A 15591-nucleotide genomic window follows, 5' to 3' on the forward strand; every position below is an offset into this window, starting at 1 on the left:
TGCTGTACATCTGTATGATCTATGACCTGACAAAGGAACGTTGTTCTGACAGCTTTTGATTTCAAATAAATCTGTTAGACTATAACCTGGTGTCATGTGCTTTTGACTTTGTCCACCCCAGTCCAACACTTGTGAATGGCTTTTGCCCGAAACGTCGATTTTCCTGCTCCTCGGATGCTGCCTGAACTGCAGTGCTTTTCCAGCACCACTCTAATCCAGAATCTGGTTTCCAACATCTGCAGTCATTGTTTTTAACCAACACTGGCATGTCTACATCATGTTTACCTGATGATATTCACAGGTATATCAGTAAACTAACACTAAGCTGGTCAGTTAAAAAATTCATTCAATGTGTCATGTTTCAAATGACTGATTAAGATGGAGTCTGAAACCTTTCTACTCTTGGGTCATGTGCTATGATAGTGATGATTTCATGAGCATTTTTCTTAAAGTTATCCTGTCTGTGAGATGACAGAAATTCTGCCAGACAATTTTACAATACAAATTGAAAAGTGAGCTTAATTTTTGGCACACTTACTTGGAATCCATTCATTATTATGCACAGGACTCAAAGTAAATGTATCGTATTTTCTTTGCATATACCAGTTTGAGCTACTCTTATTAGTTTAGGAAATGAAATAGTGAGACTCCAATTAGAAAACTATAATTTGAGATATGCGAATGTCTTCCATCTTAATTTTTATGCATTTCAACTATATTGTTTAAGTAAGGAGTAGGGCCTCATTGGCAGGGTGATTAACAGCAGCAATACTAGGAACCTCAAGTGTGTCTTAGGGTTGTAATGCCACCTCATCAGAAGTAACTAAGAGCAGAAACTGCAAAAGTTCTTCTGATGTATCCAAAGAGCAAGTTCTAAACTTTGATTGCAGGAGTATGCACTTTTAGTTGGTCTGGAGTTGGGTTCACTTTCAATTAAAAGTGACAAAAAGGCTATTAAAGCTTGAAAGGTGCAGTAACCACCCCTAAGGTGGCTTATAATGCTACTCAATTTAAGAACAAATTGGGAAGAGCAAAAATGCTTTGTCAGTGACACCCACACCCCATTATACAAACTCCAATAGCAGTTAAAGTAAAGGAGATGCTACTTAAAGAAGGAGACAATTTCTCCAACCTTTTTAAAATTAAATATTCGTAAAAAGTGTATCTTGTGGTTTATCCTGTATCCAGACACATAGTGAGAGGCTTGAAGCCTGCGTGGAGTGCTGGCCTCAGGTTTGTAAAGGTTCAGGTTTCTAAATTGACCATTATCATTTGCAGGAAGCTGGAAATGAAATGGAAAATTCCAGTCTGCCTCCTTTAATTGCCTAAATAAACTTTTAATGAACTGTTTTGGCTAGGTGCTGCATGTGGGTCAGTCGCCCTGCACTCAGCCTAATCTTTGCAAAATGACCCAAATCAGGAACCAGAATGCTGGTGAGCTGAACTTTGTTTTTAAAATTTCTCATCTACTTCCATTTCTGACCATGGCCTGAGCTCAGAATCCTGTCCTGGTGCCATTTCTCAACCGGCACAACCAAAAATCAGATTAAAAGGAGAATAATTTCATTGCTTTTTTGTTTGGAATTTGTTGAGTAAAAAAAAATTGTCATCGTTATCTACATGGCTAGTGATTTATGAACAACTTTGCAGTGATAAGAAAAGAGATAATCTGTGTGTAATTTTTCAATTGGAAGAAAAAAATGCATGAGAAATTGGGATGAAATTAACAGCTTCAGACTGTTAGTTTGTCAATATAAGTAATTGGAAATGTAAATCATTCTCTTGTTCTCTGAAGTGGAAAAAGTTTTTTAAAAACATTCGGTCTTGTTTCTGCAGATGAAAATCTGTAATACTAATGGGAACAGATGTTTACCAATCCATATGTGAACATGCTTGCTATATTAGATCCATGGCCCAATTTCAGCCTTATAATTGCCACGTATAGTGCAGCAACAAATCATACACATTGCGCAGATTTCTTAAGTGTTTTGTGAGTTCATTACCTAATTAGAAATCTGGACTTTCTATGGTAACAGTCAATGACCCAGAAGTGATTGCGTGTAGTCATGGAAATTCTGGCAAGTCGTTTTGAAAGCTTCTAATAACACAACATTTATAATCTGAGAACACATCTCCCAGCATGCTGTATCATTCTACAGTTAGTTTTCATTTATAGCAACAAGGTACTAAAATGATGTTTGGTTTCAGTTGTCAATTCTAATTTTGGCAAATTTAAAATTTCACTGAGGGTTTATCCCAACTTATTACAATTTCTTCAAACTATAAGATGATTTCTTCCATCCAAGAGTCCTCCTAATTCTGCAAATATATGAAACACATTCTCACATAAGTTGCAAGTGAATACAGAAGTTGTGAAATAGGACTTCTTTAAAATCAGCATTATTGCAAAAATATTCAGCTAATGCAGAAACTTTTTATTTTCAAAGATATCAGTGAATCAAATGTTATACTTTACAAAGGCACCATGGAGTTGTTATTAGTAATAGGCACAATTACCTTCAGCTCTAAAGTCAGAAACTTTTGATAAATCCACAGAAATAACTTTGACAATTATGTAGAAAATGATCAATTGAAATCTGATCTAACTACTGGATAAGCCCACAACTGACACTCATCAATTACTTCACTGACCTAATGATATCTTGAACAGCCTGTGATTATCCTAACACCTGTCCTTCTGATCTGATCTACCTACTCCCTCAGCACTCAAAATCCTATGATCTGTCACAGTTCCTATCCAGTTTTTCTACCAATTAGATCCAATAATCCCAGTATTGAACCCTGTATCTCCCAGCCAGCTGACTACCCCAGACTGAACCATATTGCAACTACCCACTTATCTACTCACCCATTTACAAAGTTGTGCTCAAGGGCTGGACCCTTAACTCTAATCAGACATAACTTGGAATTTGTGTCATAAAAAGGGGGCGGATCCTGTCTTACCCCAATGGTGTTCCACTGGGAATATTTCTTTGACAAGTAAACTCAGAAGAATTATTAGCAGGAAAGGGTCAGAAGAATCTTTGCTGCTTGGAAGTTTCAGGTTTGCTCAGCTCAAGGATTGCCTTGGCTAGCTTAACACTTGCATTCTATTTTTGTGTGAGAAATATCACACTGTTTATAGTCCCCTTTCAAACAAGGGGTTTCTTTAAAATATAAAATCACTAAAGGCATTCTGGTTTAATATGAGGTATACTGCTTTTGCATAATCATGTATTCAAAGTTTGTGAGAAGATTTTGTAGCTTGGGTGCTCGTTGTTGTGGTTCTGTTCGCTGAGCTGGGAGTTTTTGTTGCAAACGTTTCATCCCCTTTCTAGGTGACATCTTCAGTGCTTGGGAGCCTCCTGTGAAGCGCTTCTGTGCTGATTCCTCCGGCATTTATGCTGGTTCGAATCTGCTGCTTCCGGTTGTCAGTTGCTGTCTGCTGCAGTGGTCGGTATATAGGGTCTAGTTCGATGTGTCTGTTGATAGAATTTGTGGATGAGTGCCATGCCTCTAGGAATTCCCTGGCTGTTCTCTGTTTGGCCTGCCCTATAATAGTGGTGTTGTCCCAATCGAACTCGTGTTGTTTGTCATCTGAGTGTATGGCTACGAGGGATAGCTGGGCGTGTCGTTTCGTGGCTAGTTGGTGTTCATGGATGCGGGTTGTTAGCTGTCTTCCTGTTTGTCTTATGTAGTGTTTTGTGCAGTCCTTGCATGGGATTTTGTACACTACGTTGGTTTTGCTCCTGCGGGGTATCGGGTCCTTTGTCCTGGTGAGTTGTTGTCTGAGAGTGGCTGTTGGTTTGTGTGCTGTTATGAGTCCTAGTGGTCGCAGCAGTCTGGCTGTCAGTTCAGAAATGCTCCTGATGTATGGGAGTGTGGCCAGTCCTTTGGGTTGTGGCATGTCCTCATTTCGTTGTCTTTCCCTAAGGCATCTGTTGATGAAATTGCGCAGGTATCCATTTTTGGTGAATACCTTGTATAGGTGTTCTTCTTCCTCTTTTTGTAGTTTAGGTGTGCTGCAGTGTGTTATGGCCCTTTTGAATAATGTCCTGATGCAAATTCGTTTGTATGTGTTGGGGTGGTTGCTTTCATAGTTCAGGACTTGGTCTGTGTGAGTGGCTTTTCTGTATACCTTCGTGGTGAATTCTCCGTTCGGTGTTCTTTGTACCATCACGTCCAGGAATGAGAGCTGGTTGTCCTTTTCTTCCTCTCTCGTGAATCGGATTCCTGTGAGTGTGGCGTTGATGATCCGGTGTGTGTTCTCTATTTCTGTGTTTTTAATGATTACAAAGGTGTCGTCCACGTATCTGACCCAGAGTTTGGGTTGTAATTGCGTTAAAACTGTTTTTTCTAACCTTTTGCATTACTGCTTCTGCTATGAGTCCGGAGATCGGTGAACCCATGGGTGTTCCGTTGATTTGTTCATATATCTGGTTGTTGATTGTGAAGTGTGTTGTGAGGCACAGGTCCAGTAGTTTAAGTATGCCGTCTTTGTTAGTAGGTTCAGCGTCCTGTTGTCTGTTATGTATGTCCAGCAGGTTGGATATTGTTTCTCTGGCTAGGGTTTTGTCAATAGAAGTGAACAGTGCCGTTACATCGAATGAGACCATGGTTTCTTCCTTGTCTATGTGTATATTTCTGATGATGTCCAAGAATTCTTGTGTTGACTGTATAGAGTGTCTGGATCCGCCGATCAGGTGTTTCAGTTTCTGTTGTAGCTCTTTAGCCAGTTTGTGTCATGGTGTTCCTGGTAGTGATACTATGAGTCTGAGTGGGATGTCTGGTTTGTGTACTTTAGGTAGTCCATAGAATCTGGGGGTGTTGTTGCTTTCCGGTTTCATTCTTTGTAGGTCAGACCTGGTATCTGTCTGTTTTTTTGTAGGTTTCTCAGTGTGTTGTTTATCCTATTGGTGAGCTGTGGAGTGGAGTCAAACTCCCTCTTTTGGTAGGTGTTGGTGTCTGCAAGTAGTTGTTCTGCTTTATGAATGTAATCTCACTTATCCAGTATGACAGTCAATCTGCCTTTGTCTGCTGGTAGTATGATTTATGGTATTATAGTTTCTTAGTGATTTTAGTGCTTCTTTCTCCTTGGTGTTGAGGTTGTGTGTTTGTCTTTTCCTTGTTATCATAGGTACGATACTTTGTCTCACTGTTTGTTGTGTCTCTTCTGTCAATCTATTGTTCCTGAGTGTGCATTCTAGTGCTGCTATCTTGGTGTCCCTGTGGTGGTTGTTAAGTCCCTTGGCCAGTATTGTTCTTTCCGTGTCTGTGAGCTGTCTGTGGGAAAGGTTTTTAACCCAGGTGTGTATTGTGGTGTCCTTTTCGTTGTGTGTTAGTTTGGCCATTTTCTCTTTCAGTGCCGTTTTTTTTTTGCGGTGTGTGGTCCTGTTCTGTACTATGGTGACAGCCTGTTCTATGGTCCGGGTCCATTCCTGATTGGTAGTTTTTAAAATTAATGATTTTTGGCGTGCAATTTCTTGTCTGTATTTGTGGAGTCTGTTGTGAGCATCTGTAATCATTACCTGGATCATCCTGAGTCCATTCTGTCTGGCTATGTCCCTGGCTTGTGGATTGTTGACTGGTGGTCTGTATCTGTAATTGCGTTAATACACCACAAAGGTATACAGAAAAGCCACTCACACAGACCAAGTCCTGAACTATGAAAGCAACCACCCCAACACACACAAACGAAGTTGCATCAGGACATTATTCAAAAGGGCCACAACACACTGCAGCACTCCTGAACTACAAAAAGAGGAAGAAGAACACCTATACAAGGTATTCACCAAAAATGGATACCTGCGCAATTTCATCAACAGATGCCTTAGGGAAAGACAACGAAATGAGGACATGCCACAACTCGAAGGACTGGCCACACTCCCATACATCAGGAGCATTTCTGAACTGACAGCCAGACTGCTGCGACCACTAGGACTCATAACAGCACACAAACCAACAGCCACTCTCAGACAACAACTCACCAGGACAAAGGACCCGATACCCAGCATGAGCAAAACCAACGTAGTGTACAAAATCTCATGCAAGGACTGCACAAAACACTACATAGGACAAACAGGAAGACAGCTAACAACCCGCATCCATGAACACCAACTAGCCACGAAACGACACGACCAGCTATCCCTAGTAGCCATACACTCAGATGACAAACAACACTAGTTCGATTGGGACAACACCACTATTATAGGGCAGGCCAAACAGAGAACAGCCAGGGAATTCCTAGAGGCATGGCACTCATCCACAAATTCTATCAACAGACACATCGAACTAGACCCTATATACCGACCACTGCAGCGGACAGCAACTGACAACCGGAAGCGGCAGATTCAAACCAGTATAAATGCCGGAGTAATCAGCACAGAAGCGCTTCACAGGAGGCTCCCAAGCACTGAAGATGTCACCTAGAAAGGGGACGAAACGTTTGCAACAAAAACTCCCAGCTCGGCGAACAGAACCACAATAATCATGTATTTGTCATTGGTTAAATGTTAGTAGAGAGGTATACAGGTAATTTTCATCTTTTCTGCCCAATGAACCAGGCAGATGGACAAAGACAATTGCCTATGACATTTACTAATCTTAATGTCTTCCCTCAAAATCCCTAATTGAAACCTCCTTCTTCTCTGGTCAGTTGGAAGCTGAAGGGGTCATTTTTCCATTTAATAAAGGAAAGTAATATGATGACAAATGAATATAATGTGTACTATGCATTGATCTTCACGGTGGAAGACAGAAGTAAAATACCAGAAATAGCTTTGGGTTAGAGATGAAAGGAAGCAAGTAATTCAAGATGATTACTATCATCAGGAAAGCAGTATTGAACAAGTTGTCGGAACTGCAGACTAATGAGTCCAGATGGACTTCATCCTAGAATCTTAAAAGAAGCGGCTAGTGCAACAGTTAATATGCAGGTTTTAATTTTCCAAAGATTCCCTAGGTTTGGGAAGATTGCATTATATAGGAAAATAGCAAATGCAGTAGCAAATAGAATCACAGAGATGTACAGCATGGAAACAGACCCTTCGGTCCAACCTGTCCATGCTGATCAGATATCCTGACTCAATCTAGTCCCACCTGCCAGCACCCGGCCCATATCCCTCCAAACCCTTCCTATTCACATACCCAGCCAAATGCCTCTTAACTGTCACAATTGTACCAGCCTCCACCTCTTCCTCTGGCAGCTCATTCCATACACATACCATCCTCTGTGTGAAAACATTGCCCTTTAGGTCTCTTTTATATTTTTCCCCTCTCACCCTAAACCTATGCCCTCTAGTTCTGAACTGCCCCATCCCATGGAAAAGACTTTGCTTATTTACCCTATTCATGCCCCTCATAATTTTTGTAATCCTCTATAAGGTCACCCCTCAGCCACCGATGCTCGAGGGAAAACAGCCCCAGCCTGTTCAGCCTCTCCCTATAGCTCAAATCCTCCAAACTTGGCAACATCCTTGTAAATCTTTTCTGAACCCTTTCAAGTTCCACAACATCTTTCTGATAGGAAGAAGACCAGAATTGCACGCAATATTCCAACAGTGGCCTAACCAATGTCCTGTACAGCCGCAACATGACCTCCCAACTCTTGTACTCAATTCTCTGACCATTAAAGGAAAGCATACCAAACGCCACCTTCACTATCCAATCTACCTGCGACTCCACTTTCAAGGATCTATGAACCTGCACTCCAAGGTCTCTTGGTTCAGCAACACTCCCTCAGACCTTATCATTAAGTGTATAAGTCCTGCTAAGATTTGCTTTCCCAAAATGGAGCACCTCGCATTTATCTGAATTAAACGCCATCTGCCACTTCTCAGCCCATTGGCCCATCTGGTCCAGATCCTGTTGTAATCTGAGGTAACCCTCTTCACTCTCCACTACAACTCCAATTTTGATGTCATCTGCAAACTTACTAACTATACCTCTTATGCTCACATCCAAATCATTTATGTAAATAACAAAAAGTAGAAGATCCAGCATCGACCCTTGTGGCACTCCAATGGTCACAACTCTCCAGTCTGAAAAACAACCCTCCACCACCACCCTCTGTCTTCTACCTTTTGAGCCAGTTCTGTATCCAAATGTCTAATTCTCCCTGTATTCCGTGACATCTAACCTTGTTAATCTGTCTCTCCTGGGGAACCTTGTCGAACACCTTACTGAAGTCCATATAGATCACATCTACCGCTCTGCCCTCATCAATCTTCTTTGTTACTTCCTCAAAAAACTCAATCAAGTTTGTGAGACATGATTTCCCATGTACAAAGCCATGTTGACTATCCCTAATCAGTCCTTCCTTTTCCAAATACATCCTGTTCCTCAGGATTTCCTCCAATAACTTGCCCACCACCGACATAGGGCTCACTGGTCCCTAGTTCCCCGGCTTGCCCTTAGCACCCTTATTAAACAGTGGCACCACGTTAACCAACCTCTAGTCTTCCAGCACCTTATCTGTAACTATTGATGATACAAATATCTCAGCAAGAGGCCTAGCAATCACTTCTCCAGCTTCTCACAGAGTTCTAGAGTACACCTGATTAGGTCCTGGGGATTTATCCACCTGTATACATTTCAAGATATCCAGCACTTTCTCTTCTGTAATATGGACATTTTGCAAGATGTCACCATCTATTTCCCTACAGTCTATATCTTCCATATCCTTTTCCACAGTAAATACTGATGCAAAATATTCATTTAGTATCTCCCCCATTTTCTGTGGCTCCACACAAAGGCTGCCTTGCTGATCTTTGAGGGGCCCTATTCTCTCCCCCTAGTTACCCTTTTGTCCTTAATATATTTGTAAAAACCCTTTGGATTCTCCTTAATTCTATTTGTCAAAGCTATCTCATGTCCTCTTTTTGCCCTCCTGATTTCCCTCTTAAGTATACTCATACTTCGTTTATACTCTTCTAAGGGTTCACTCGATCTATCCTGTCTATACCTGACATATGCTTCCTTCTTTTTCTTAACCAAACCCTCAATTTCTTTAGTCATCCAACATTCCCTATACCTACCAGCCTTTCCTTCCACCCTAACAGGAATATACTTTCTCTGGATTCTTGTTATCTCATTTCTGTAGGCTTCCCATTTTCCAGCCGACCCTTTACCTGTGAACATCTGCCCTCAATCAGCTTTTAAAAGTTTGTGCCTAATACCGCCAAAAATGGCCTTTCTCCAATTTAGAACTTCAACTTTTAGATCTGGTCTATCCTTTTCCATCATTATTTTAAATCTAATAAAATTATGATCACTGGCCCAAAGTGCTCCCCCACTGACACCTCAGCCACCTGTCCTGCTTTATTTCCCAAGAGTAAGTTATGTTTTGCACCTTCTCCAGTAGGTACATCCACAGACTGAATCAGAAAATTGTCTTGTACACACTTCACAAATTCCTCTCCATCTAAACCCTTAACACTATGGCAGTCCCAGTCTATGTCTGCAAAGTTAAAATCCCCTACCATAACTACCCTATTATTCTTACAGATAGCGAAGATCTCCTTACAAGTTTGTTTCACAATTTCCCTCTGACTATTACGGGATCTATAACACAATCCCAGTAAGGTTATCATCCCTTTCTTATTTCTCAGTTCCACCCAAATAAGTTCCCTGGATGTATTTCCAGGAATATCCTCCCTCAGCACAGCTGTAACGCTATCCCTTATAAAAAATGCCACCTCCCCCCACCCCCACTCCTCTATGCCTCTCTTTCTATCCTTCCTGTAGCATTTGTATCCTGGGATATTAAGCTGCCAGTCCAATGATATCCCAGTCCCATGTTCCTAACCATGCCCTGAGTTCATCTGCCTTCCCTGTAGGCCCCTTGCATTGAAATAAATGCAGTTCAATTTATTAGTCCTACCTTGTCCCTGCATGCCCTGACTGTTTGATTCACCTCTGTTCTCAACTCTATCAGTCTCAGATTGATCTCTTTCCTCACTATCTCCCTGGGTCCCACCCCCACCTTACTAGTTTAAATCCTCCCGAGCAGCTCTAGCAAATCTCCCTGCCAGTATATTAGTCCCCTTCCAATTTAGGTGCAATCCGTCCTTTTTGTACAGGTCACTTCTACCCCAAAAGAGATTCCAATGATCAAAAAATGTGAATCCCTCCCATAAACCAGCTCCTCAGCGATGCACTCATCTACTATATCCTCCTATTCCTTACCTCACTAGCTTGTAGCACTGGGAGTAATCCAGATATTACTACTCTCGAGGACCTCCTTTTTAAATTTCTGCCTAACTCTCTGTAATCTCCCTTCAGAATCTCAACCTTTTCCCTTCCTGTGTCGTTGGTTCCAATGTGGACAATGACCCCTCTCCCCCATGAGAACATTCTGCACCCTCTCTGAGACATCCTTGATCCTGGCACCACAGAAACAGCACACCATTCTGCTTTTTCTCTGCTGGCCACAGAAACGTCTGTCTGCACCTCGAACTCGAGAATCCTCTAACACAATTGATCTCTTGGAACCCGACATACCCCTCATTGCATTAGAGCCAGTCTCAATACAGGAAACTTGACTGTTCGTTTAGTAAGTGAGGAAGACAAAAGCAGTAAACTGCTGGACAGTTAGCTTAGATCTATTATAGGAAAAATGTTAGAGATTATTATTAAAGGTTTTATCGTAGGGCATTTAGATATGTTCAAGATAATCAGGCAGAGTCAGCATGGTTTTATGAAACTGAAATTGTGTTTAAACAATTCATTGTAGTTCTTTGAGGAGGTAATGTGTCCTGTGGTTAAAGGTAATGTATGCTACCTAGATTTCCAAAGAGCATTTATAAGGTGCTACATCAAATGTTATTGCGCAAAATAGAAGCTCAGAGTAGGGGACTGACCTACCTAATAGGAAAACAATAGACATAAATGTGTCATTTTCTGGTTGACAAGATATAACGAGTGGTGGCCATAAGAATCAAAACTGAGGCCTGAACTTTGTAAAATTTATATACAAATGTCTTGGACAAAGCTACTGAAGGAATTTTTTTCTAAATGTACTAATGAAACAAAGATTGGTAGGAAAGAAGTTGTGAGAGGACATTAGAATGTTTCAAAGAGATGGGTTAAGCAAATGGGCAAAGATCTGGCAACTGGAGTATAATGTGGAAAATTGTCCATTTGAAGAATAAAAAGGAAACATATATATGGTCAGGAATTGCATAGGTGGTGAGATACAGAGGATCTGGGTACCCTAGAAAATTAATTATAGAAGGTTAGTATGCAGGTATAATAAGTGATTAGGAAACTTAGTAGAATATTATTGTTTATTGTTAGAGAAATTGAATGCAAAAGTAAAGAGGTTATCAGCTACATACAGTATTGGTGAGACTACATCTTGAGTATGATATTGGTCTCTTTATTTAAGGTAGTAGAGTCACAGATGTAAAGCACAGAAACAGACCCTTCGGTCCAACTTGTCCATACCAACCATACATCCTAAATTAAATTTGTCCCAGTTGTCAGCATGTGAACCATACCCCTCTAAATGCAGAAGTGAGGACTGCAGATGCTGGAGATCAGAGTCAAGATTAGAGTGGTGCTGGAAAAGCGCAGCAGGTCAGGCAGCATCCAAGGAGCAGGAAAATCGAAGTTTCGGGCAAAAGCCCTTCATCAGGAATGAGACAAGGAGACTCCAGGGTGGAGAAATAAATGGGAGGGGAGTGGGGCTGGGGAGAGGTAGCTAAGAGTGCGGTAGGTGGATGAGGTGGGGATGAAGGTGATAGGTTAGAGAGGAGGGTGGAGCGGATAGGTGGGACGAAAGATTGGCAGGAATGTCAGGTCATGAGGATGGTGCTGAGCTGGCAGGTTGGAATTTGGGTAAAGTGGGGGGAGGAGAAATGAGGAATCTGGTGAAGTCCACATTGATGTCCTGGGGTTGAAGTGTTCCAAGGTGGAAGATGAGGTGTTATTCTTCCAGGTACCCCTCTAAACCCTTCCTATTCATGAACCCATCCAGATGCCTTCCAAATGCTGTAATTGTACCAGCTTTTATCACTTCCTCTGGCAGCTCATTCCATGCATGCACTAATCTCTGCATGAAAAAGTCGCTCCTTGAGTCTCTTTTAAATCTTTCCCCCTCACCTTAAGCTAATGCCCCCTAGTTTTGGCCTCCCCTACCTGAGGAAAAAGCCTTGACTGGATCTAAGGAAGGGTCACTCAACCCAAAATGTTAACGCTGATTTCTCTCCACAGGTGCTGCCAGAGCTGTTCAGCTTTTCCAGCAATTTCTATTTTTGGCCCTAAGAATCTTGTAGGTTGCAATAAGGTCACCCTCATTCTTACAAATTCCAATGAGTACAAGCCCAATATGTTTGTTTATCTCTCTTAAGACAGTCCCTCCCTAAGTCATATCAACCGAGTGAACAATCTCTAAAAATGCCTGTATATTTTAGACGAAGGGCCCAAAACACTTCACAGTATTCTGGCTGTGGTCAAACTAGTGCGTTGTATAATTTTAGCAACACCTCCCTATTTTTACACTCCATTATAATAAAGGTTAATACTCCGTTTGCCTCCCCTATTACCCACTGAACTACTGGGAAGTCAACCTTTTGTAATTCATGGACAATGATTCATGTAGTCTTTCTTAATTTATCTACTGTACTATTCAGATCCTCTGTTCTTCCTGCAAAAGTATATAATCTCACATTTCCCTACATCATATTCCATTTTCCAATTTTGTTGTCCACTTGCTAACCTGTCAATATCCCTCTGCCGACTCTTTGGTTTCTTCCCATCTACATTTTTATCATCAAATACATTGTTACAGTACGTTCACTTTCCTCATCCAAGTCAACTTAGATATGTGCTGTGGACTGTGACAGGTACCACAATCCGTCATCACCGGCTGCTGCTTCTTACCAGTTACAGGCAGGAGAATACTGATTTCCTGTCATGAGGTCTGGAAATTAAAATGTCGTACTCCAGGATAAAATCAGGGCTGATGTTTCTGGATAATTATATTCATTGAAAGCAGACCTTTAATTCTGGAAAATTTACAGTAAATATTCTGAGTAGTGAGGTGACCTCTGCTGGACTTTCACAGACTTAAGACACTGTGTGTGCGCACGCGCACACACACACACACACACACACTTTCTCACATTCACAACCCCCACCCCAGACAGACAAAGACCCACATGCACACATATATTTTGTGTATTGAATTTGTATTGCACGTTGCTCAAAAACTGCAGGAATTTATGTAAAACACTGTTATCTCACTTATTAGATTAGAATCAATCTAAACATCAGGTCATAGACAGAGAACACCTTCAACATATTGTCTAGCTATCACCATTGTTAGCAGCTAGCCTGAGAATGCAACTTTAAAAAGAAGGGTTTTGTGATTTACACATGAAAGAAGTGAAACTATCACTGTATTCTAACAGATGAAAAGCTTAACAATCAGTTTTTCAATGTATAATTTCAGTTACATCATACTGCACATTTTTGCTATAAATTCTGTGTTACGATCGAGCCCTCCACAATCACCTGATGAAGGAGCGTCGCTCTGAAAGCTAGTGTGCTTCCAATTAAACCTGTTGGACTATAACCTGGTGTTGAGTGATTTTTAACTTCGTACACCCCAGTCCAACACCGGCATCTCCAAATCATGTCTGCTGGACTTTAGTTGTGTTGTCTAAAATATGCCATATAATTCTTGGTTTTAATAGCTGGAAAGATAAATATGATTAATCTTTCACCCAAAGAAGCAAACTTTCTAATGATGGAATCTGAGCTTTGGGTTTTGTACTTGCCTGGGAAATTTAATTGCAAACATGAAATCTTCATTAAGTTTACTTTAACTAAGAAAGATAGAAATTCTGTGGACCTATTTGAGGACTTTAAATTTAAAATAAGATGTTTATAATCCTACTTGTGTGATAGAAAAACAAATTTGGACATAATTGGTTGTATTTATGAATCCAAGAATTTTAAATGAACACTTGCACATAATAAAGGTATATGTATTTGTTTTGTTCACAATGAATTGTTCTATTAGTAAATCACTACTACATACTTTCACATCATACTTACAGTGCAGAAACAGGATATTTGGCCTCGTAGGCATTTATGATCCACCTCAGACAATAGGATGACACATCAATATTTCACATTGTAATAGAACTTTCACTGTACCAATGACTAAGGAAAGCACCGTATTAATGGTAGGTAATGTTTACTTTAAACTACCAACCAGAATTTGACCCTTTCTGCTTTTAATGACCACCAAAATCCCTAATTGTGTTACACTATGCAGTCTCTTTAATCTCCTGGAACCAATTCATCTCCCAAGGGATTACATCTGTATATTTGGAAAGGGAAAGAACATTTTCACCAGATTGTTTTTCTGGGCATTTTTCCTCTGGCTTCAACTGCCAAATTTTTACTCTGCTTCCAACTCGTCATGAATTCGGTCTTTGTACGGAGTGTGTGCTCTCACTTGGATTTCCCATGGTAAACAACCTGATCTGCATTTTCACTGCTTAAAACGTAGGCTTAGCTAACATTTATCCTTTTTGTTCCCCAAGTCCCAGTCAATTGCAGATCACTAAAGACTAACTGCAACTATTCTTCTGCCTGTAATATCTCTGGGTTTATAGGTAAGTCTTTATTCTGATCTCAATGTTTGGTCTGCTCTGGTCCAATCTCCTCCATGCCCTTCTCCCTGGTCACAGGAAAAATATTAGCTTTATATCCACCTGGAAACATTGATCACCTATCTCTGGTTACCACTGCTTTTCATCTTGGAAACAAAGAACCAACTCAACTGTTGATAATTTTATACTAGTAAGATTTTTTGGATGATTAAGGTTGCATTATTAGACTTGAAATCAGATGTCATTGTCCCTAGGTGTACACATATGAGTTTTTTTCTGATCTTTAACAATTAAACCCTAGGTTTGCTGTCAGCTAGATTCCAACTTAGAATCCCAACAGTGTGAAAGCTGGCCACGCCACTCCTTCAAAAACCATCCCAACCAAATCCACCCTCTTATCCTTTTCCCTCTGCATTTCCCATGGCTAATTCACCTAGCCTGCACATCAATGGACACTATGGGTAATTTAGAATGGCCAATCCATCACACATCTTTGGACTACAGGAGGAGCACAGAGGAAATCCATGCAGAGGAAGAATGTGCAAACTCCAGACAGATGGTCACCCAAGAGTGGAATCGAACCCAGGTCCCTTGTGCTATGAGGCAGCAGTGTTAATCAGTGATGCACCATGCAGCCCTGATAATCCCTGTAAGTGGTCAATAATCAATCAACCCACTTGAGCTGCACTTACCCCAATTCCAAGCAGGACAAGAAACAGTTAGTCTACTTGGCTGGTAAATCTGTCCAGGAAAACTGTCTGGGTCCTAGAATCTTAATTTACATAAGATTGGGACTATATCTTTAAATTATCACAGCTGAAAATGTGTTGCTGGTCAAAGCACAGCAGGCCAGGCAGCATCTCAGGAATAGGGAATTCGACGTTTCGAGCATAAGCCCTTCATAAGCCCTTCATTCCTGATGAAACGTCGAAACGTCGAATTCCCTATTCCTGAGATGCTGCCTGGC

This window comes from Hemiscyllium ocellatum, chromosome 17 (genome assembly GCF_020745735.1).
Source record: "Hemiscyllium ocellatum isolate sHemOce1 chromosome 17, sHemOce1.pat.X.cur, whole genome shotgun sequence".
Lineage (NCBI taxonomy): Eukaryota > Metazoa > Chordata > Chondrichthyes > Orectolobiformes > Hemiscylliidae > Hemiscyllium > Hemiscyllium ocellatum.